The following is a 24,622-nucleotide window of genomic DNA, read 5'->3' as shown; positions in this document are numbered from 1 at the left end:
TAATCAAAATGTAGTACAAATACTACCTAAGAGCGAATAGTATAACTAAAAGTCTACAGAAAGTAATGTTATTCACAATGTTTTGGTTACTCAAAAGCTAGAAGCTTTCATTTTACTTGGGCATCCCCTGTGGCTCAGTGGGTAAAGAAACCGCCTGCAATAGGGGAAACCTGGGTTCAATCCCTGGGTTGGGAAGATGCCCTGGAGAAGGGATATTCTGGCCTGGGGAATTCCATGGACTGTATCGTCCATGGGGTCAAAAGTCAGACATGACTGAGTGACTTTCATTTTCACTTAATTTTACTTAATAATTCTGTAATTTTAATGATAAAAATGTATCTTAATTTTTTATACAATTTTGCCCATATCCTGAGAAATACCTACTCTAGTCAGGCCATTTTTCAACAGCAGAAGAGAAGTATTATTAAGGGAAGTCGGCTGGCAGCTGGACAGTTGTTCACTCTGCCCACCATATTCCATTAATGAAACTCTGATTTGCTTTTGTTCTGACCGTACCAAACAGCTGCTTGTAAATAAGCCACCTTTCCTACACTGCCTCCCATTAGTTCCTACTTCTTATCTGACAAGGTCACTTGCTGCAGAGATTTGTAGAAGAAAGTGTGTGCAGCCCATAGAATTCAGACTTTAGAACACAGGCAAGCAAGCATTTTTCTTTTGGTAGCTTGAGCAAATCAAGTCTGAAAGTTTTCTCTCAGTACTTTAAACATTTTTCCTTTAAAACTAACTGCAACTGACTTTTCCATTGAATCTTCTTTCCTTTACATCTACATGACATAGTATAAAATATAGATTTAATCACAAAATGGTATTTACAAGCACATATTAATAAATACTAGGGCTTCCCAGGTGGCTCAGATGACAAAGAATCCTCCTGCAATATGGGAGACCTGGGTTCAATCCCTGGGTTGGGGAGATCCCCTGGAGGAGGGCGTGGCAACCCACTCCAGTATTCCTGACTGGAGAATCACCATGGACAGAGGAACCTGGAGGGCTACAGTCCATGGAGTCTCAAAGAGTAGAACATGACTGAGCGACTAAGCACATTAATTAATTCTAAGATGTTGCTTCTCTGTTGTTTCACAATGAGAAACTTCAGATCTAATTGACACTGTAAAGCAAGGCGCACCTTTAATTTTCAGCTTGACCTATGATCTTCAGAAGGGCTTAGCCCACATTATGACAATGTCATACAATTAAGTTGTTTCCAAACAGAGGCATGCAGAAAGGGTGGAATGGCCAGTTTTCAATGCCACAGATGAAAACAAAGAAGTCATGTTGCAACAGTCCTCATACAAGATGAATCATGACTTTGTGGTTTTGAAAGTTTATGAGCAGGAAAAGATCTAGGAAACTCTTTATACATTCTTAAGACTAAACAACTCAAACATCTAATAACAGTACTTTGGAATTAAACAAGTATTCAAATATAATTCTCACTATCCTATCTTTCTAGTCATATTTAAAATTAGAGTTTTAATGTTAGTCTTTTCTTGACATACAACCACTACAAGGAAGGTGAATCCACAGTAAACTTTATTAAAGGATAACTAAAACAAAACTGAAGTTCTTTTTAGCAACACCAGCACTTTGGATGTGAACACTGTTGAGAATTAGATATTGCCATTTTGAGGGGGGCACTAAGAATCATGTGACTATCTCTAGTTTCATCATTCTCTACTCAGAGATTACAATACCATCCACAGAATATATAATCCATATTTTTAAACATTTCCAGCTTCCTGCTATCTAATTACACTTGGCAAGTTTTACCAGTATTAAGTCATGTGGAAGGCATCTGAATTTTAAAAACGCTTTTACTACTTTAACTAAGTTGACTTTCTACTTAAAGGCTACTCCATTTTCTTTCTAATATTTAGTCATAACCTTGATCTATTATTTATAATTTTCAAATAAAATAGGTTTTTCTCCATTTCAATCAGTATGTGTCAAAGCATTTTCACCACTATTAATTATAGAGAAATATTAATGATTATATAAGCATTTATTTTAATGGAATTATATTTAATCATGTAGTATTAAGTATTCACATAATAAATAATTAAAATACACTAATAGTAATCCCTTAAAACAGCCCTTACTTTTTGCACAAAGGGTTGAACACTCTAGTAGTTCACTATTAAGAGCACAGGACAGATTTTTCAGCTTCGTTTATATTCAGAGGCAGGCAAATCACCAAAACTCATTTATATCCCTTCATTTTCCTTAAAGCATGTTAACAGCAGGTGTCTATCCATCCCACCTTTGAAATAGGTAGGTGGCTGAAAATGCCTCTACTTTTCAGTCAAGACCCTGAATTAAAAATAAACTTGAGCTCTAACTTCATCATTTTCTCTACAAGATGCAGTAATACAGAATAAATATAGTACTTAGTTTGTTCTTATTTTAATCCATACTCCACATACTGTTTTAACACTACAAATTTGCTTATTTTAAACCTGCATGTTCTCTGAAAACTTGAGCATTCAAGCTAATAAAGCTGACAAATGATCTAGCAAGAAACTATAAATGTTCCTTATAGTCTTATTTTATTTATTTTTGCACACCATAGACTTGTCAGCATTGCTTTACACTAATGCTAAAATATTTTTTAAACCATCACAATGGGAAAGTCATTATTATATTAGCTGTATACTAGCCCTACATTGTACAAAATATATCTATGTAGATATACGTATAAAAATATCTTCGCATCTTCTGTTGGCAATTTTCCAGAAATAAAAATACTTAATATTTAATATAATTTCCAGAGACATATACCTCCTTCAACCTAACCTGACATGAGTTTTGCAAGAACCAGACTGAAACACAAAACTCAGTCAGAACGAATACTTAATACAATGTGAATAAATTAAGTTTTTGTCAGAGTCTTTGTCAATAGAAAAGATTATAGAAAATATTCAAATCATCAGCATCACAAGCATTTTCAAAATAAAAATACTAAACACTAAACTAATATGTTTTATAACTTGATAAAAATCTTTTCAGGGAGAGGCGGTGATTCTACCACTTGAAAATTTTCAGACTAAATCAGCCTTTTAATAAACACTGTCTCCATATCCATGAAAACCTAAAATTCAGAAGGGTGTGATCTAATTAAGTTTTTCTTTACCACTGTGGCCACCTGCATTTCCTCTGAAGTTACAAAACAGACAGGAAGGAAACAAACGAATCTACATTCTAATCTTAAAATTAGATGTTACATATCTAAAAAATTCTAACTTCTCTGGGTATCAATGTCCAGGGACAAATAAATATTTAAAGTTAACGGGAAATAAAGTAAGGTCTATTGAAATGTAACTTGAAAAGTACAGTTTTATTTATTTTTCAATCTCTATCAACAACATACTCATTTGTTATTTATCATTCATCTGATCAGACAATAAAAATAATGCCTTCTAAAAAGGTTACGAAGATTATCATTTACTAATGCTCTAACTAGTTAAGGAGTTAAAGTTTTTTGAAAGGTAGTTTTACATAAATGCCAACCAATATAAACATAAAAATTTTCATGAGTAGAAAAAGGAAAAACAACACCCCCCCCCCAATTTAAGTATGTTTTTGGTTGTTTTACCTCTGCTAACAAGGAAAGGGCAACCCACTCCAGTATTTTTGCTTGAGAAATTCCATGGACAGAGGAATCTGGTGGGCTACAATCCATGGGTCTCAAAAGAGTCCAACATGATTTAGCAACTAAACCACCACCACCACCACCACCACCACAAAAAAAAAGCAGTAAAAACCCAAACCTTGATCATTAAATAACATTCTTTGTCTGCATATACAAGCAAAAATGTCTTCATTGGAACTAGGTCTGGCAACTTAAAATGCAGTTTATATTCTTGTATCTTGAAAATAACCTCATAGTCCATAATTTTCAAATATGCTAAAATTAGATCATTACGGTACTTTCTAAAATACACAACTATTATTTGAAATGACTAAGAAAAACCCATTTGCACCTTTCTATTACTTGAAAACTGATTCTTACAATTAGAAATATTATTTTATAAAGTCATTTGTTCATATATCAAAATGTTTCAAGAAAGGATAAATAGGAGTGTTCAGTTTCTCTCTTAGAACATTTCAAGTACAAATGGAAAAGGAACACTAGTTATTCCTTGTTTTAGGATTAAGTAGGTATGCTAAAAAAGATCTAAGGAATCCAAGTACTCCAAATTTAGATATTTAGGAGTAAATATAAGTTTTTGTACAGCCTTCAGTTTGAACAACTGTTAGGTTACCAAAATATATTTTTAATAAATTAACCTCATTTTATTCTCCTCTTATAAAAACTCTCATGAATGTGAATAAAAAATTTTATGTGGAGATACACACACCAATATGTATGAAATTAACTCTGAATAATTGTCTGGCACAGCCAAGTCATTAATTTCTTACAAATCTCATAATGAATGCCACAAATTTTTTTGCTATCATTTCATAAAGAAAAATATACATTTCCTACTTGTCCAGTTTGGACATGGTAGAGTCATTATATACAGATATCTAATATTAATAGTAGGGGTAGCCAACCATAATTGGATTTTGTTAAGAAAGAATTAGCGAGATTAGTCTCCATTTAAAAAAAAAAAACTGATCTGTGTATCTTTACATTGTATTTTAAAGTAATATAACTCAAAGATATCAAGGGTTTTAATTGGACAGGTAATTTCTCTGAAATAAGAACATTTTAATTTTAAAATAGAAGGAAAGATAAAAAGGATGTGAGCAAGGAAGAGGCAAATGATTCAGAGTAAATAAACTACAGTGTAAAAGTTCTCAGGTGTTCACAGAAACTACATGAAGTCTAGCATGCCTGAAGTCAGGAACCATACTGAATACTGGCTCCATGCCAATTGGAGACAGAATCATAAGTTAGATCACTTAGGGGTTTATACTAATTGAGGCCACCAAAGCTTTCTTAATAGAGAAAGAAAAAGACCCAATTTACTTTTTACTGAGTTCACTTTTGCCAAACTGTGGAGAATAAATGAAGAAAGTGGGGGACAAGGATAAAAGTGCGTGATCACAGCACCAAGAACCATAACTGTAAAACTAACCCCATTTATCATTTTTTTAGTTAATGCAGGTCTCCCCTACATTTTAACTAAGTGCAAATTAAAACTTGTCTGGTTTTTCAACAATGTCACCAGTTTAAAATATTTTTTTAAGAATAAGTTCATATTTTGCTTATGGTTTCTAGGGCAATAAAGGGAGCTCACACTAAACAATTTCTTTATGCTAGGGTAGGTGCTTTAAGAATAGCTTATATTTATTTAATGTTTCATTAACCCCCCATGGTAGATACTATTACTCTGATTTTGCAGATGCAGAAATTGAACCTCAGTGAGAGTGACTTGTCCTAGGTTATAATACTATAAATACTGAGATCTGGGATTTCATTTTAGCATTTTCTGATTTCTGACTCTTTATCAAAAACTTAATTGTGCTATTCTTATTTTTTTATGCAACAGTTGAGAGTAAGTTGCAGACGTGAATAAATAATTTTGCGCATTTTCTAAAAACAAGGATGTTCTCCAACATAAGAACAGTACAATTCTAACAGAATGAGAAAAACAAATGTGGTAAAATGCTGACAATTGGTAAGTCTTGGTTAAGGCTATAAGGGAAATATTTGCACTATTCTGCAACTTTTCTGTACACCTGAAATTATTTCCACATAAAAGTTTACTAAAATAAAAAAATTAAATTATGAAAAAGAAAATCACCAGTTTCTCAGATATAGTATAGCAGTGGAAGAGATGAATATTACCAAGGAAACCCTGAAACAGTAAAACAAAAAAGTTGGCAATTTTTATAACACACACATACTCACACTCCTATCCAAAGCCAAACTTTATTAAGTAGATTTCACAAGTACACTTTGTGTCTATGTAAACTTTCACATTTATCTGGGACTTGTTGCCCAGCTTTTACCAGGTTCTCTACGAAGTCTCCAAGCTCCAAAATTTTAAGAACCACTAAAGCCTCCATCTCACAATAAATCTAGAAAGTAGGATGTCACAAAACATAGAGAGATAACAATCTAAAATAAACAGTAAATGAAATAGAATTTTGGTTCTTTATAGATAATAAATTAATCCCTGACATTCACTCAAATGAAGTGCAAATATCATATGGATTAAAAATTAAAAAAAAAACATTGCTTATTCTTTACTTTTCAATTAAATATTTGAACTTTATAACTGTATTTCATTTGAATACTTAGTATTCTAGTTCCAGTTTCAGTTCAGTCGCTCAGTCGTGCCTGACTCTTTGCAACCCCAAGAACTGCAGCACTACAGGCCTCCCTGTCCACCACCAACTCCTGGAGTCCATCCAAACCTATGTCCATTGTGTCTGTGATGCCATCCAGCCATCTCATCCTCTGTCGTCCCCTTCTCCTCCTGCCCTCAATCTTTCCCAGCATCAGGGTCTTTTCAAATGAGTCAGCTCTCCACATCAGGTGGCCAAAGTCCTGGAGTTTCAGCTTCAGCATCAATCCCTCCAATGAACACCCAGGACTGATCTCCTTTAGAATGGACTGGTTGGATCTCCTTGCAGTCCAAGGGACTCTCAAGAGTCTTCTCCAACACCACAGTTCAAAAGCATCAATTCTTTGGTGCTCAGCTTTCTTTATAGTCCAACCCTCACATCCATGCATGACCACTGGAAAAAACCAAAGCCTTGACTAGATGGACCTTTGCTGGATATTAGCAATTCCAAATAAGGAAAAGCAGAGTACAATCATACCTTTCAGAAAGTGTCTGTGGATAAAAATTTATCTGTCAGAAAGTTTTTACAAACTAGTTACTTTCAAATGAATGTAGATTTTTTTTCTCTCTTATACGTGAATAGAACTGCCTCTGCCTCTGACTTTTTTAATACAGATCTAAAAAGGGATACATGGCACTGGCCCACATGCACAGAGAAAGGGAAGTCAGAACCCCCAGGCAAGAAGTTTGGTTCGTATTTAGAGACACCCAAAACAGAGTTCCCCTCTTCCCAAGGGCTCAGGAACAATGCTACCCTGTCCACTATTAAAACAAAACACTATTACAACCAGGCTATTTTTTGTTATTTTTAGAAAGTAGACATTTTAAAACACTGTGCTTTTAGTAATCATCAAACACTAATAATAATATTTATTGCCAAAAAGCAGAATCAATTGGCTACTATTAGATCACTAGAAATATTTTACTAGGTTTATTTTATCTCATCTATCCTTTCTAACAATAGATAGGGAGTCTAAAAGGGAGAAAGTTCCCACTTAAACTTACTTAAGAAAAACTACTTAAATTAGTGGAATATCTTCCTGCTTCTCAAAGTTTAAAATGTAATCACTATTTTATATAAAATAGATCTCAAATTCTTCTATCTGGAAGCATAATTCAGTTCTTAAATAACTTTGTATAATTTATTTATAGCCACAGATAGCATTTTGAATTCTAGCAATGAAAGCATTTTGTTGCCACAAACAATTCTGTACTTTAACTTCACCCTTGGTTAATGCTAAGACATGTACTATTCCAATGCATTCTATACACAGTCCTCAGAACATAGTTCATGCAAAAACTAAAATCATATAAATCCTCCAAATTAGTGAGAGATTACCATGTTTTTGCGTAAGGTACAATCTACTTAATAATTCAATTATTAAGATATGCTTGCAAAAGTGGTTCTTGTGTGGGAAATGAATGTAAGAATTACAGAAATGACTAGTATCAGTAAACCAGTTTCAATTAAGAATTCCCAATGATTTTCATGGAAATTTATATATAACTTATTATTTCTTTAAAATAACTTTTGACTGCCACTGTAACAACTGGAAATTAAAACCTAAGTGCAGTTTTAATTATTTCTTTACGAAAATTTTTGAGGAAATAGTACTTGTTAAGTTTTATGTCTAGATATTTACAAGGAAGCCAAATACATAAAGAGTTGTATTTATTCACTAAACAAATAGCTATTAATTATGCCAACGTGTGTCCAGTACTAATCTGTAAAACAGAATTTGGGGAAACAAAACACACAAATAAAGTATTTACAGATTCCAGAACTATTAAGAAAGAAAATAAATAGGATGATGTAACTTGGAAGTTGCTTCCCATAAAATGACTATGAAAAGCCTCTCCCAGGGTTGACATTAATTAGAGCCAAGGCCTGAAGAATGAGAAAATACTCAATAATGTGACAAGCTGAGGAATGACTTTTAAAAGAGAAAGTTGAGTATGTTCCATGTTCTCTAGAAAGAAGGCAAATACATGCAATGTTAACATTTATTTCCTATTCCTCTAAGATTAGCATGACTTAGTAAGAACATGGATTCTGCAAAAAAATGTTTAGATCTGAATCATGGCTGTACTAATTTAATAACTGTATGCTCTTGGACAGTAAGTTACTGAATCATTTTAATCCCCCTTTCCCTAATCCACATGTTGTAGAAAATAAGATCCATACTTTGACTCTTGACAAAAGTATCTTCAATAAACAAATAACACCCAATAAATTTTCCTTGTTTCTTCCAAAATTGATGTCCCTTTCATCTTTTTTGAACTTTAAATAAATACCATTTTCACGTGAAATTCTACAATCTATGTAGAACATTTTAAATAAAATTATTTCAAATGTCCCTTAAAACAAAATTTTCACTGTTCCTTAACATAATCAAGATTTCATGGTTAGTGATGATGTAAGCCCTCTCTCCCCTTCCCTTAGGGTGATGAATTGTCACTCTGGGAATTCTTTCCTCAGTACTGTCTGTGGGGCATATAACAAAGGTTACTTAAATAATACAAAGGCTTCCTCACATTTGTGGGTATCTTGCAGGAGAAATGAATCATTAGCTCAAGATTAGTAGCAAAAACTACTAATCTCACATTTGAAAAAAATGTAAGAAATTAGGAAGAATCAGAGATTAATTCCTAGAACAAGTAGCTTCTAAATAATCATGCTCAGAGGAAAGTGATCTCTTCATATAGGAAGGAAAAGTATGAAGGAAAGACTCTTGAGAGTTCCCTCAACTGCAAGGAGATCAAACCAGTCAATCCTAAAGGAAATCAATTGTGAATATTCATTGGAAGGACTGATGTTGAACCTGAATCTCCAATACTTTATCTGATACAGAGAGCTGATTTATTGGAAAAGACTCTGATGCTGGGAAAGATTGAAGGCACAAGGAGAAGGGGTGGCAGAGGTTGAAATGGTTAGATAGCATCACAGACTCAATGGACATGAATCTGAGCAAACTCTGGGAGACAGTGGAGGACAGAGAAGGCTGGAGAGCTACATTCCATGAGGTCACAAAGAGGTGAGCACAACTTAGCGACTATAACAACAATGAATCATACACGACTCTCATCAATTCTCAATATTTCAACATATTTTAGCTAGTAAAGCATCAGAACTGAATGATGGCACGGAAGGAAAAAATTTCGGCAAGTGTCACAACTGTTTTTTTTTATTTAAAATTACAGTAAATTTTAGAAAACCATTAATTCAAGGTTATAGTTTCAGAAATATAGATAGGAAATTGAAAGAGCACTTTAGTGAATGTAATGTCTCTCATAAATACATTTGTTTAGAATGAATAGTGAACAGAGAAAGGTGGCAGAGATGCTAACATACGGAGAATCAGCCACCTGTAAACAAGAATGTGGGAGCTCTCACATGTTTTAGAAATAAAGTAAAATAGACAATCAAATCCAAGGAGATGCAAAATTTTCATTTTTCTACTTCTCTATACATTTATAGTATTTTAAAATTTCATTTAAACAAAGATGTAAATAAAGCTAAATGTAAAATTAAACAGGAACAGTGTAATAATCATACAACTTTATTTTTTTAAAGTTTACCCTTAATAGAGAAGCTACAGGTCAATTCATTTGTCTATGCATTCTCTGGTGCAATATCCTACATATGTCAATGACCACTATTTGGAGAAAAAAGAAAAAGAATTATTTTATGCCCTTTATCAGTATAATAGGAATCATATCCAATTTCCTCTGAATCAGGTCCTCACTAAATACGTACACATTTGCCAAATGATATGCTGCCTTCAAACACATTACTTAGCAATTAATTTTGCATACAACAAAGCCTTCAGGCTTGACAGTTCTTGGGCTCACACCTTGTTGTTAGAAGGATATATGAAATTAAACCATGAAATATATTCAATAACTTACTATTTAGGAAGCTTATGATTGTTGTCAAATTACCACTGACACCTATGTATGATAAATAAGCGCATAGTAAAATATAATATTAAAATATCTGAAATGCTGAAAATGTAACACTGTTTTCATAGTTTTAATAACATGATACAGAAAAATTGAATTCTAGCATTTTTAGCTCTTCCTCCACAACAGACTGCTACTTCTATCAGAAAATTGTAATTATTTTTAGGTTGTTCTTATAAATACTTAAAATCATTGAAAAACAAAGTATCTGCTGCTATTCAGATAAATTTAATTCCCTGTACTAAGGAACTACAAGAGTCTAGAAGTGATTTAACACTTGTGACATGTAATTCAATAAGTTTGGGTTATATGTATTGACTTCTAATCTTTTCAGACAACTTCATTATTCTTTTTTTTTGCAACTAATGTATATAACTCAACTACCAATCTTTTGGTATGGGAAAACATGCTCCTTTATCCTCTTATAGGCTCTCCACATATTATATCTAGTTTCCTGGGGTTTCCCCCATTAATTAGTCCTAATATAAACAATTAAATCTCACTTTTCACTAAATCAAACTTAAATAACAGCAAAGGACTGAGGCATTCCTTCTGATCTTGCCATCTCTTCATCTACTCACTTACAACCCATTCACAGCAACCTGAAAATCATCACAGGAGAGAGTCACTGGTGTTTACAGCAAAACGTCACATTCCTCACATTGTAGGATTCGGGAAGGGAGGGCACACATACTGTCAGATTCTTTATCCTTATGAATGCGAGCTTAGTTGCACAGGTTATTGCAAAATACTAGGTATACTTCCGGGTGTTATACAGTAGGGAGTTGTTGATTATCTATTTTATATGTAGTAGTGTGTGTATGTTAATCCCAAATTCATATTCTGACAGAGCTAACCCTACCTGTGGATCATAAATAAATCATCTAAATTCACTGCTAGACCCTCCATAAAATGAAGAAAGCCCAGACTCTCTAAAACCTATTCTCTATATGAGAAAGTACATGACATTAAAAATCATATAGCCATCCTTCTAGTGTTTGCACATTTTACTTTGGGATTTAAGTATTTAGAAACAAGCATGGTTTTTATACTATTTGGTTTCATGGGAACTTTTGTTTTGTTTTCTAATCAAGGTCTAGTAATTTCTTTTCAATAATTATCAATATAAAAAGGATCATTTGTATATTCACTTCTCCAACAAATATCTATTTAGCATTTCCTCTGGCCAACATCCACTGGATCATAGGAAAAGCAAGAGAATTCCAGGAAAATATCTACTTCTGCTTCACTGACTATGCTAAAGCCTTTGACTGTGTGGATCACAACAAACTGTGGAAAGTTCTTAAAGAGATGGGAATAACAGAACACCTTACCTGCCTCCAGAGAAACCTGTACGCAGATCAACAACAAGTAGAACCAAACATGAAACAACTGATTGGTTCAATATTGGGAAAGGAGTATGTCAAGGCTGTATACTGTCACCCTGCTTATTTAACTTAAGCAGGGTGCTGGGCTGGATGAATCATGTAAAATGCCAGGCAGCAAAATCATGCAAAATGCCGGGCTAGATGAATCAGAAACTGGAATCAAGACTGCCCAGGGAAATATCAATAATCTCAGATACGCACATGAGAGCACACTTATGGCAGAAAGTGAAGAGGAACTAAAGAAACCCTTGATGAAGGTGAAAGAAGGGAGTGGAAAAGCTTGCCTAAAACCCAGTATTTAGAAAACTAAGATCATGGCATCTGGTCCCAACACTTCATGGCAAATAGATGGGGAAACAATGGAAACAGTGGCAGACTTCATTTTCTTGAGCTCCAAAATCACAGGGACAGTGACTGCAGCCATGAAATTAAAAGACACTTGCTCCTTGGAAACTTCCCTGGTGGCTCAAATGGTAAAGCGTCTGCCTGCAGTGCGAGAGGCCTGGGTTCAATCTCTGGGTCGGGAAGATTCCCCTGGAGGAGGAAATGGCAACCCCCTCCAGTATTCTTGCCTGGAATATCCCCATGGACAGAGGAGCTTGGTTGGGCTACAGTCCATGGTTTGGCAAAGAGTTAAGACATGACCAAGCAACTTCACTTTCTTCATTTCTTTATTTCTTTACTCCTTGGAAGAAAAGCTATGACAAAGCTAAACAGTGTATTAAAAAGCAGAGACATTACTTTGTCTACAAAGGTCCATCTAGTCAGAGCTTTGGTTTTTCCAGTAGTCATGTATGGATGTGAGAGTTAGACCATAAAGAAAGCTGAGCACCAAAGAATTGATGCTTTTGAACTGCGGTGTTGGAGAAGACTCTTGAGAGTCCCTTGGACTGCAAGGAGATCAAAACAGCTAATCCTAAAGGAAATCAACCCTGAATATTCATTGAAAAGACTCATGGCTCCAATACTTGGGCCATCTGATGTAAAGACCTGACTCATTAGAAAAGACCTGATGTTGGGAAAGATTGAAGGCAGGAGGAGAAGGGGACAACAGAGGATGAGATGGTTGGATGGCATCACCGACACGATGGACATGAGTTTGTGTAGGCTCTGGGGGTTTGGTGATGGACAGGGAAGCCTGGTGTGCTGCAGTCCATGGGGTCGCAAAGAGTCAGACACAACTCAGCAACTGAACAACAACTATGTATACATAGTTCTGCTTGCATTGGAGACATCAACAGTAGGAAGAAGAAACAGGTGAACCTGGTTGGTCAAAAATAAAAACTGCTATGACAAATTTAATATTTCTCTACTTTCTACAGATTTATAAAAAACAAATCCAGCTCTGCATAAACGGCTTACTCATGTTCTATTAATATAGAAAATTCATTTATTAATTAATCTATCAATTCATCAAATATTTATTCATTTAAAAATATGTCCTGTGTCTTGCGTTTTACTTAATTCTAGGAATACAAACTACCAGAAGGTATGGTCCCTCCCCTTGGGAAGCTACAATAAACACTCAAAAAACTAGCATTGAATCAAGATCTATTTTGTACATGAAAAGAGTAGTTATCTAGTAACTGTCAGATGAGAACAGTGAAGTCTACAAGAAGACAAAGAGTCTAAAAGATAGCTCAAAACTTAATGACAGCAGACTAAAAAGGAAACAAAAGTTACTAAAAGGAGTATTAATTAGCTCATTATTAGTCAGTTGATTTTTTTTTGGCAAATTTACCAATAGGGATAATGTGAAAATATCATGACTAATCTATTTCTTTTTTAAATACTTACTTTCCAAACTTTAAAAAGCTTTTTCTCTCATCCATTTCTGTTTCCTTATTAAATTTAAATTTCTTGGTATTTAAATAATATGATCAATACACATAATTAATTTTCTTTTCTCTTAATGTACAAACTTCGCTAGTTTTTAACTTTAGCATGTGAAATAAAATTCCAGCTTAAAAATAAATTTTTCTATAAATTACTTCCTCTGATACTCTATGACAAAGGTTTTAACTTTAGCCATGTGAAATAAAAGTACAGCTTAAATATAAAATTTCTTCTATAAATTACTTTCTGCTATATTCTATGACATAAGACTGATGTAGGGCAAAAACACTAAGTCCAAATTCTTTTATAACAAAATAACTCATGATAGAAAATCCTTAAGATGTAAACAAAATATTCATTTATTTGATTAAAAAATATAAAATGCTAAAACACAGTTTAAAATATTTACAGAATAAAATGCAAATTTTTCTGGGTATAACACTGCACAGCAACACCTTTAGTCAAACATGTGGAACGTGTCATGACATTCTGACATCTCTTATCAAGTAGCAGATGAGTTTTTTAACTGATTGAATATTACTAAAAACATTAAATTCTATGCAAAACTAGCTACGGTAAAATACTTTGATACTTTATCATTCGATTAAAATGTCAGTGAAATGTGCATATGTTCTAAAATTAATGAAGGCAACTGGAAGTTGCTTTCAACTGGAAAGCAATCATGCATTTAACAATCACATGTTGAAAGCAGGACTGTTAAGACAAAATTTAAAAAAAGAATAAGAAGTACACTAAAGGCAAGCAGACTTTTTAAGTTACAAACATATACTTTGTTCCAAGCAGCACCTTTATTTTATAGTTTAGATTCAACATGGATATTCAGCTCCTTCCATCTAACAATTTCCTAATTTATTAAGATAAGGAAATTGAACCAGGGAAATTAATAGACACTGATTCAAGATCAAAAATCTTGGATTCCTAGAAATCACTGTTGATGATAGACACAAAGTACCTCTTCTGTCATGTTACCATAGAACATTTTTTCATATAAAGATCCTAGTGATTAAAGCCATACAATATATGATTGTAAAATGTGCCAGATATATTGCACATTTAACACTTTATATTTAGAGAAGGAATTCAGAGTAATGGCATATCATTTGCTCTTTAAAATACAGAAAACCAAGTATTTTTTTTATTTTATAAAAAAAAGAAAAGTAAGAGATATTCCAAGAAAATGTTAGCTTATGGATGTCAAGATTTCAAATCCTTTTTATTTTTTCTTTATTGTATTCTATGTTTGAATTTCTTAGAATCCAATAAAGCCATTAAACTACTTTTATATTTTTAAAAGCTTCTCACAGTATTACAGACCAAAAATCAACTACCAAAAAAATTAGCATTAATTAAATACTATTAAGTGTTGTTTATGCTATCACTTTTACTAATAAGAGAATTTCTAATCACATAAGAGTAGAAAGATGAAATACTTCAAAAATTCTGTACAACAGAAACAAAAAAAAATACTGTTCAATGGACACAAATGATTAAAACACAGTATCTTTTCATAAAAATAAAAGAACTGTTATATACAATATTGCCAGAATTGAAGTGGCAAATGTTAATAATTTGATGCTTGAATTATTAAAATATCCTAAAACTAAGTCATTATATTTTACTTTATTTTCTTAAACTGTGTCCATTATTTACAGTTCTATTGGTAACCTCATCTCTGTTCTTACTAACTTCCAAAATGTGAATGTTCAAACATAATTAATAAACCCTAGACAATTAATTTCATAGAGGTGTGTATCAAAACTATATTCCAACATGTAGAAAATAAATAATGGCATGAACATGTGACTATAAACTGCATGTCATATTAAAATAAAAGCTTCATAGCAGACTGAAAATAAGTCATATCCAATTAAAGAGAAAGCACTCTTATTCAGGGAAAAATGTTAAATATGTCTACAGTTTATTTCTTCTTTTTGTTATTAAATTTTGTAAATGATTTTTTTTTTCAGATCTTTGTACACTTGCTATCATTTTTAAAGGTACTAAAATCTCACTGGCCCTGATGTAAGTAATCATCCCCAATTCTGACAATTTTCAGAAATAGAACACTAAGTCAAATATTGGCCTTGAATCAATCTATCGAAGCTGAATCTCAAAAGGCATGAGGATGCACCATGCTTTGAAAGGCAGCAAAGATAAGATTAAGGACTATATAGCCTTAAGTCTTATCTCTAAGTATTTTTATAATATATTTGTTCTTGCCCTAAGAGGACATTTATAAAAACAGGAAAAATGATGTTTATTCTTAGCTTCAGTTCCTCACATCAACTAAAAAAGTACGTTGCACATAGTAAGAACTTAATAAATACAGAATTTGCTGAAATAACAAATGATTTTATGAATAAATCAAGTCAAGGAGTAGTAGTACTATTATTAGCTCAATGGTATTTGTTATATGTTCTAAGAAAGGTCAGTCTAGTCAAAGCTATGGTTTTTACAGTAGTCACATATGGATGTGAGAGTTGGACTATACGGAAAACAGCACTGAAGAACTGATACTTCCAAACTGTGGCATTGGAGAAGACTCTTGAGAGTTCCTATGGACTGCAAGGAGATCCAATCAGTCCATCCTAAAGGAAATCAGTCCTGAATATTCATTGGAAGGACTGATGCTGAAGCTGAAACTCCAATACTTTGGCCACCTGATGCAAAGAACTGACTCATTGGAAAAGGTCCTGATGCTGAGAAAGATTGAAGGTGGGAAGAGAAGGGGACGACAAAGGATGAGATGGTTGGATGGCATCACCGACTCAATGGCCATGAGTTTGAGGAAACTCCAGGAGCTGGTGATGGACAGGGAGACCTGGCATGCTGTAGTACATGGGGTTGCAAAGAATCAGACACAATTGAGTGAGTGAGCTGAACTGAACTGAAGTATAATCCGGTTTGGTTTTCTCCATTCTGACATGTCATATATAGAATTTAAAAATTCTTATATGCAGCCTCATTTAAACCAACATTGCTATTATCTGAGTAGAATAGTAGTAAGTTTCAGCGGCTAGAATAACTGCTTATACCTCAGAGTTAGAGTATTAGAATATTCAACTTCCATCCTTCCTGATTTCCAGTTTCATCTCCTTAAGTCTAAACATAGTCATCTTGATCATCACATTTCCTTATTTCCCTCTTCCAAACTAACCATTAATTTTACCATTCCAATGCATTATCAATGATCAGTCTCAAAATGCAAATGCAACAGTAAAGATTTAGAAAACATCAGTGAGACTGGAAAAGATTGATTGCTGTATAAACATAAGAAAAGTCCTCCTAAGGGGTCCACAGATGGTTATACCAATGGCATATTTGGCCACTGATATTCTCTCTAAATATGTCACAAAATGGGTTTTTCAATTTTTATCTCTTTATTCAATAACTATTTAAATATGCTCATATATCCAAAGGGCAAATATTAAAATTTAAAAATGGCAGTATATTCCACTCAAATATAACCTTTCAGTTTCCATTTATTGATTAGGAACAAAAGCATAGTGCAGAAGCTATCAATGGATAGTGAATTTGAGTTAAGAAAGTTGCCACCAGAAGGAACCATCTGTGGGCTGATAGAGGCTTTTCTATTGACATAATGCCTAAACATGCAGTCAACGCAGTGAAAAAATAGAGCTCAAAATGTGTCTGGCACAAGAGACAAAAAGCATATGGTGAATGCCAACATCATCCACATTCTCAATAGACTGTCAGGCATCAAAACACACACAGCCTGAGTGTGAACAGTGCGTGTTCATTTATAAACCTTTTTAAAAGCCATTTCCTTTTTATACATATTGCACTGCTTAAATTATGGATGGCTAAATTGTGGGCACCATGCTACATACATCTAGAAATATTCCAAAACTGTACTTTATCCTCTGGAGGAGAAAATGGCAACCCACTCCAGTATTCTTGCCTGGGAAATTCCATAACTAAAGTCCATGGGGTTGCAAGAGTCAGACATGACACTGCGACTTAACAAGAAGTGAATTTTCATTATTACACAAATTAAAGAGCATCAAGAATGTTCTATCAGTCATTGGGATGAATGAATCTCACCTCTACCTTTAGTACTGATTTAATGCTATTGACTTAATACACGTAAGTTTCCTCAGGTACAAAATTGAGAAAATAATACTAACTCCACACAGCTGCTGGAAGTATTACCCAGGACAATGATGAGAAAATACCTAGCATAGTCTTTCATATCTAGTACAGGTCCAACAAAGGGCAGCCATTTCTTTTAGTTTTAAGTTACAAGTTAAGGAGAGAAATTCAATAATATTTGTCTGTGTATATATATAACAATAGCTTTCCAAACTTTATCCATGTCTTCAGTTCAGTTCAGTCACTCAGTCATGCCCAACTCTTTGCGACCCCATGAACTGCAGCACGCCAGGCCTCCCTATCCATCACCAACTCCCAGAGTCCACCCAAACCCATGTCCATTGTGTCGGTGATGCCATCCAACCATCTCATCCTCTGTCGTCCTCTTCTCCTCCTGCCATCAATCTTTCTCAGCATCAGGGTCTTTTCAAATGAGTGCAGCTCTTCGCATCAGGTGGCCAAAGTATTGGAGTTTCAGCTTCAGCATCAGTCCTGCCAATGAACACCCAGGCTTAATTTCCTTTAGGATGGACTGGGTGAATATCCTTGTAGTCCAAGGGACTCTCAACAGTCTTCTCTAACACCACAGTTCAAAAGCATCAATTCTTCGGTGCTCAGCTTTCTTTATAGTTCAACTCTCACATCCATACATGACCACTGGAAAAACCATAGCCTTGACTAGCCAGACCTTTGTTGACAAAGTAATGTCTCTGCTTTTTAATATGGTGTCTACGTTGGTCATAACTTTTCTTCCAAGGAATAAGCATCTTTTAATTTCATGGCTGCAATCACCATCTGCAGTAAATTTTGGAGCCCAAAAAAGTAAAGTCACCCACTGTTTCCACTGTTTCCCCATCTATTTGCCATGAAATGATGGGACCAGATGCCATGATCTTCGTTTTCTGAATGTTGAGCTTTAAGCCAACTGCTTCACTCTTCTCTTTCATTTTTATCAAGAGGCTCTTTAGTTCTTCTTCACTTTCTGCCATAAGGGTGGTTTCATCTGCATATCTGAGGTGATCGATATTTCTCCTGGCAATCTTGATTCCAGCTTGTGCTTCCTCCAGCCCGGCATTTCTCATGATATATTCTCCATATAAGTTAAATAAGCAGGGTGACAATATACATCCTTGACGTACTCCGTTTCCTATTTGGAACCAGTCTGTTGTTCCATGTCCAGTTCTAACTATTCCTTCCTGACCTGCGTACAGGTTTCTCAAGAGGCAGGTCAGGTGGTCTGGTATTACCATCTCTTTCAGAATTTTCCACAGTTTACTGTGATCCGCACAGTCAAAGGCTTTGGCACAGTAAATAAAGCAGAAATAGATGTGGTGCTGGAACTCTCTTGCTTTTTCGATGATCCAAGGATGTTGGCAATCTGATGTCTGGTTCCTCTGCCTTTCCTAAAACCAGCTTGAACACCTGGAAGTTCATGGTTTATGTATTGCTGAAGCCTGGCTTGGAGAATTTTGAGCATTACTTTACTAGCATGTGAGATGAGTGCAACTGTGTGGTAGTCTGAGCATTCTTTGGCATTGCCTTTCTTTGGGATTGGAATGAAAACTGACCTTTTCCAGTCCTGTGGCCACTGCTGAGTTGTCCAAATTTGCTGGCATATTGAGTGCAGCACTTTCACACCATCCTCTTTCAGGATTTGAAATAGTTCAATTAGAATTCCATCACCTCCATTAGCCTTGTTCGTAGTGATGCTTCGTAAGGCCCACTTGACTTCACATTCCAGGATGTCTGGCTCTAGGTGAGTGATCACCCAGTGATCATGATTATCTGGGTCGTGAAGATCTTTTTTGTATAGTTCTTCTGTGTATTCTTGCCACCTCTTCTTAATACCTTCTGCTTCTGTTAGTTTCATATCATTTCTGTCCTTTATTAAGCTCATCTTTGCATGAAATGTTCCCTTGGTATCTCTAAGTTTCTTGAAGAGATCTCTAGTCATTCCCATTTGTTTTCCTCTATTTCATTGCACTGATTGCTAAGGTGGGCTTTCTTATCTCTCCTTGCTATTCTTTGTAACTCTGCATTCATATGGGTATATCTTTCCTTTTGTCCTTTGCTTTTCGCTTCTCTTCTTTTCACAGCTATTTAAGGCCTCCTCAGACAGCCATGTTGCTTTTTTGCATTTCTTTTTCTTGGGGACGGTCTTGATTCCTGTCTCCTGTACAGTGTCATGACCTCTGTCCATAGTTCACCAGGCACTCTGTCTATCAGATCTAGCTCCTTAAATCGATTTCTCACTTCCACTGTATAGTCATAAGGGAGTTGAGTTAGGTCATACCTGAATGGTCTAGTGGTTTTCCCTACTTTCTTCAATTTCAGTCTGAATTTGGCAATAAAGAGTTCATGATCTGAGCCACAGTCAGCTCCTGGTCTTGTTTTTACTGACTGTATAGAGCTTCTCCATCTTTGGCTGCAAAGAATATAATCAGAGTTCAGTGTTGACCATCTGGGGATGTCCATGAGTAGAGTCTTCTCTAGTGTTGTTGGAAGAGGGTGTTTGCTATGACCAGTGTGTTCTCTTGGCAGAACTCTATTAGCCTTTGCCCAAGGCCAAATCTCCCTGTTATCCAGGTGTTTCCTGACTTCCTACTTTTGCATTCCAGTCCCCTATAATGAAGAGGACATCTTATTTGGGTGTTAGTTCTAGAAGGTCTTGTAGGTTTTCATAGAACCATTAACTTCAGCTTCTTCAGCATTACTGGTCAGGGCTTAGATTATCCATGTTTATTATTTTATAATTAAAGCAAGCTTCATATAGTAGGCTTATGGAATATTAAGACCACATGTGTGTTTAGTAGCTAAGTTGTGTCCAATTCTTTGTGACCCCATGGACCTTAGCCCACCAGGACCCTCAGCGCATAAGATTTCCAAGGCAAGAATACTGGAGTGGGCTGCTATTTCCTTCTCCAGGGGATCCTCCCAATCCAGAGACCAAACCTACCTTTCCTGCATTGTAGGTGGATTCTTTACCACTGGGCTACCAGAGAAGCCCATTATCAAGACCACTGTTGATCAGTCGCTCAGTTATGTCCAACTCTTTGTGACCCCATAGACTGTAGCAGGCCAGGCTTCCCTCTCCATCACCATCTCCCAGAGCTTGCTCAAATTTATGTCCATTGAGTCCATGATGCCATCTAAACATCTCATCCTCTGTCATCCCCTTCTCTTCCTGCCTCCAATCTTTCCCAGCATCAAGTTCTTTTCTAATGAGTCAGCTCTTTGCATCAGGTGGCCAAAATATTGATGTGAAGAGCCGACTCATAAGACCATATGAAAGGTTAATTGTAAATTTATAATTCTTATATTTTTTAAATTCTGTATTTATGCCCCACTGATATGTTTGTCAAGGTCTGAGCCCACTATTATTGCTTACATTTTTAATGGTGGTAACGTCATTAAACTGACTATACAAATTGTCCATCAAATCTATTTCTCTTTATATATTTCCTATCTTGATGAATTCTGGATGCAACTAGACTCCCCACATTTATCTCTCATCATTACTTAATATAAACAGCTATTTCTATGAGCACTGAGTTTGCTCTAACTGAAAACAGTCTGGTGCACAGGCACTGGTGAGAAGGCAAACCAACCCAACTATGAGATCTTATCAACAACCTGACACAACTGATCAAGATATGGGTCTTCAATTCAAGGGCAGCCAGACATGATCCCAAGAACAGTGTATGCTATGGCTCCACGAATAGATAGGAGTGAGGCCAATGAGTTTCCCTCTTTTTCAAGAATTTCCCAATTTCGAATTGGGAAACAAGAAGCAATTTCAGGATTAATGAAAAAGCTGAAGATGCATGATGGATCAAGGCTGAATGGATTACACAAGATACCATCCTCAGAAAAAATGTGAGGGAACAGAAACTATGTGTAAGGCAAAGAGAAAAAAAGATAAGGAAAAGAAAGAGCAGAGGGAAAGAAATCCTGTGGTAGTTATGAGAGGAGCAGGCAGATACAAAGGAAACCTATTGCAAATGAGCAGAGTCCCATAGACTCCTACTACACCACATCTTGGATCTGTGCTGGACATGATGACCAGTTTTCTTCCATCTTCTAAATCCCACAGGGCAAGCCAGCCAGGCAGTCTCCCTGAATTCAGTCCAGTTTAATTTATTCCCACACACCCATTATTGTCCACTCTTTACTACCAGCAAACTTGAAGAGATAACTCTTTTCCTCATCAGTGATTTACCAAGTCTCATCAATTCCCCTTCTGAAATCTCATCAATTCATTCCTTTTTATCTAATTCCACTGGAAATTTTGCCACTGTCTCATCCAGTTCTCACCTGGATCACAGTCATCTAAATGATCATAAGAAAAAGCATACAAATGGGCAGACCATAGGATGAATCTAGTTCACAGGTACATTTCATTTACCCCCTCAGTGTTTGAATTAATTGTCAACAATTTGCCAATAATACATCAATACATAGATGTAACATTTAAAACCAACCTGAAAAAAAAAATAAATAAATAAATAAAACCAACCTGAGTTTTCTTCAGGGAAAAAAAAGATCAACTGACATATTCACTTTGACAAAATACCAAAAAATAACAAAATTATCACCTGAAGCTGAGTAGCCTCTGTCTACTTTAGACAAATATGCATTTTCCAGTTTTATTTAATTTGTTTATACTCTACCTACTTCATTTTTCAAGTTAATTGCATGACTCTACAGGAACTTACTCAAAGATCCCTCTGCTTTTCAGCAGTCAACCCATTCAACTTAAATACCTCTAAAACAAAAATCTATTACCTTTCAAATTGTCTCTTAGCTATATGACAAAATCACCTTTGAAATTATCTGTTACCTATCTGATAAAATCCTAACTTTTTCACATGATCTGACCCATATCTCATATTCTTCATCCAATGCTATCTCCTGTCACCTCTCACCTTGGAAACACATTGAACCACCTGCAATTTACATTTTTCAGTGGCAATGTTTTTACATATGCTAGTCGCTCTCCCAGAATGCTTCATTCTTCAGCAGGTCAGTTCTTCTGTGTTCAAGTGTCTCTGCCAGAAAACCTTTAGTTCTCTCTCATTCCCTTGTAGGTATCATAAAGTACCACAGTTTTTTGTAAGGTTTATTAAAGACAAGAGCCATGCCTCACATAGCACAGTCCTGGCATGTGGCAGGTGTTCAATAGTCACTAATGAATACATGATTTTTAAACATCGCTTTTGTAAGTGTCAACAGTTATAAAAAGCAGGTATTTCTCTAATTTTGTAATTAATGAAAATGTAAACTCAAGTGAAATAATTCACACAAATTCACATAGCTAATAAAAGTCAGAATTTGAACAAATGACCAATTTTCTGCCTTTGAATATACACCCTTTTCCACTTCTATGGGAAACTCTGGTATAAATGTAATTTCACTATGGGATATGTTAGTGAAAGAAAAAACAGAGACCAAATCAATACAAAAGACAATAATATCTAATCCTAAATCAAAGCTGACAGGATAAATCCTGTGAACTGTTCAGCAGTATCACTGAAATGTGACTGGCTGTCAAAAAGCCATGATAACTTTCACAGTTCTAGGCAAACTAGAAGAAATTTCATAAAAATCTTCACATTTTGAGTACTTAGTACTTCATTATCTTACCATAATGGGAAAATAATTAGAAAAAAGAAAATGAAAAAGCAATCTACAATGGAAAATGTATTAAGAAAATTCAATGCCCAAAGGACAGATAGATCATAAACTCTTTTTAGAAAATTATTTATGACAATCAAAAACACAATTAACAGAACTAATTTAAGAATACTTTTGTGATCCGTTATTAAATTTCAGGAAAGGTAACACTATTGTAAATGCTTCAAGCACAAATTAATTTCAGCAGTACTTAGCAATAGCTTGTGATATAAATTTATAAAACATGAAAAATTCTCTATTTTGCTTTCAACATTAGAGTACTATACAAGACTTTTTCTAAATAAAATAAAACAAGTATTATATCATGTAATAGTAAATCTTCCAGTAAGATCAAAGCATCTGAATAAACAAAAATATTTTTAATATTTCTTTAACACTTGATTTTATTTCATTTTTTTACAATCCTGGAAAACTTCACTGTTTAGTTAAACACAAAGTCTCATTAAATATTCTAACCTAAAAACACTCCCAGTTTTTTGCCCTCGCCAGTATCTCCGGGCCAACAAAATACTGACAACTATTGTTTTCATTGCTTTAGGGACTAAAACCCTGGACAGCAATAATCTTCTTCACAGACGTGGATATAGATGTTTTCAGTGTTCTGTAAGGCATCTCCTTGCCACATAAGCACCTGCAGCCTTGCACTGTCCTGCTAGGCATTCCTAAAACACCTGGGCAAGCTGTTTACCAAAAACATGAGACATTGGAAGAGATGAGGGATAATTAGCAAATAAAACTATTCCTGGCACTCCCTCGACATGAGTGTAGAACTGAGCTCCAAGTCGGCACCTGGTGAAGGGAACTGCTATATGTGATAATTCCAATTTACACATTCAGCACAACATTCTGTCTGCCTGTCAGTTTGAAACAGTTTCCTATTCAGTGATAACAGATACCCCAAAAGAATGCAGTGTCAAAATGCTGACATGAATTTTTTATGCACCAACTAGACCCTCTTTCCTCTGGACCAGCTACATCTGATTTCCTCAGATTTGCAATGGACTGACAGTTGGGCACTTTTTTAAACTCCACCAACAGAAAAACTGAAGTAAGTAGTAGATCTTCCTGCAGAACAAACACCAATAAAGTTTTCTTATGTACCACTAAGAAAAGTAATTTAATGAAGTGGTTAAAAGAAACAAAAATACACTGTGTCAGTGTATACTAATGTATATAGTATGATATTTTTCAGCTGGAAAATCATAAAAGTATACCTTTCTACAATATATAGAATTTAATAACTTTTTCTCTAAATTGACAGAGAGAAACCAAAAGACAGGGAGAGAGACA

At 34.9% G+C, this 24,622-nt stretch overlaps 1 protein-coding gene and 1 pseudogene across 50 annotated transcripts in view; both read right to left on the bottom strand.

Annotated features, from left to right (window-relative positions):
• The window catches only part of ADGRL2 (adhesion G protein-coupled receptor L2), a 314,635-nt gene that overhangs the window by 131,269 nt on the left and 158,744 nt on the right, over positions 1–24,622 (bottom strand). The gene's annotated exons all lie outside the window — the stretch shown is intronic.
• Positions 1–24,622, bottom strand: part of LOC132657964 (large ribosomal subunit protein eL22-like) — a 117,756-nt pseudogene that overhangs the window by 41,646 nt on the left and 51,488 nt on the right.

Source organism: Ovis aries, chromosome 1 (assembly GCF_016772045.2).
Source record: "Ovis aries strain OAR_USU_Benz2616 breed Rambouillet chromosome 1, ARS-UI_Ramb_v3.0, whole genome shotgun sequence".
Lineage (NCBI taxonomy): Eukaryota > Metazoa > Chordata > Mammalia > Artiodactyla > Bovidae > Ovis > Ovis aries.
The sequence above is the reverse complement of the archived record's forward strand: the minus strand, read 5'-3'. Positions and strand labels throughout refer to the sequence as shown.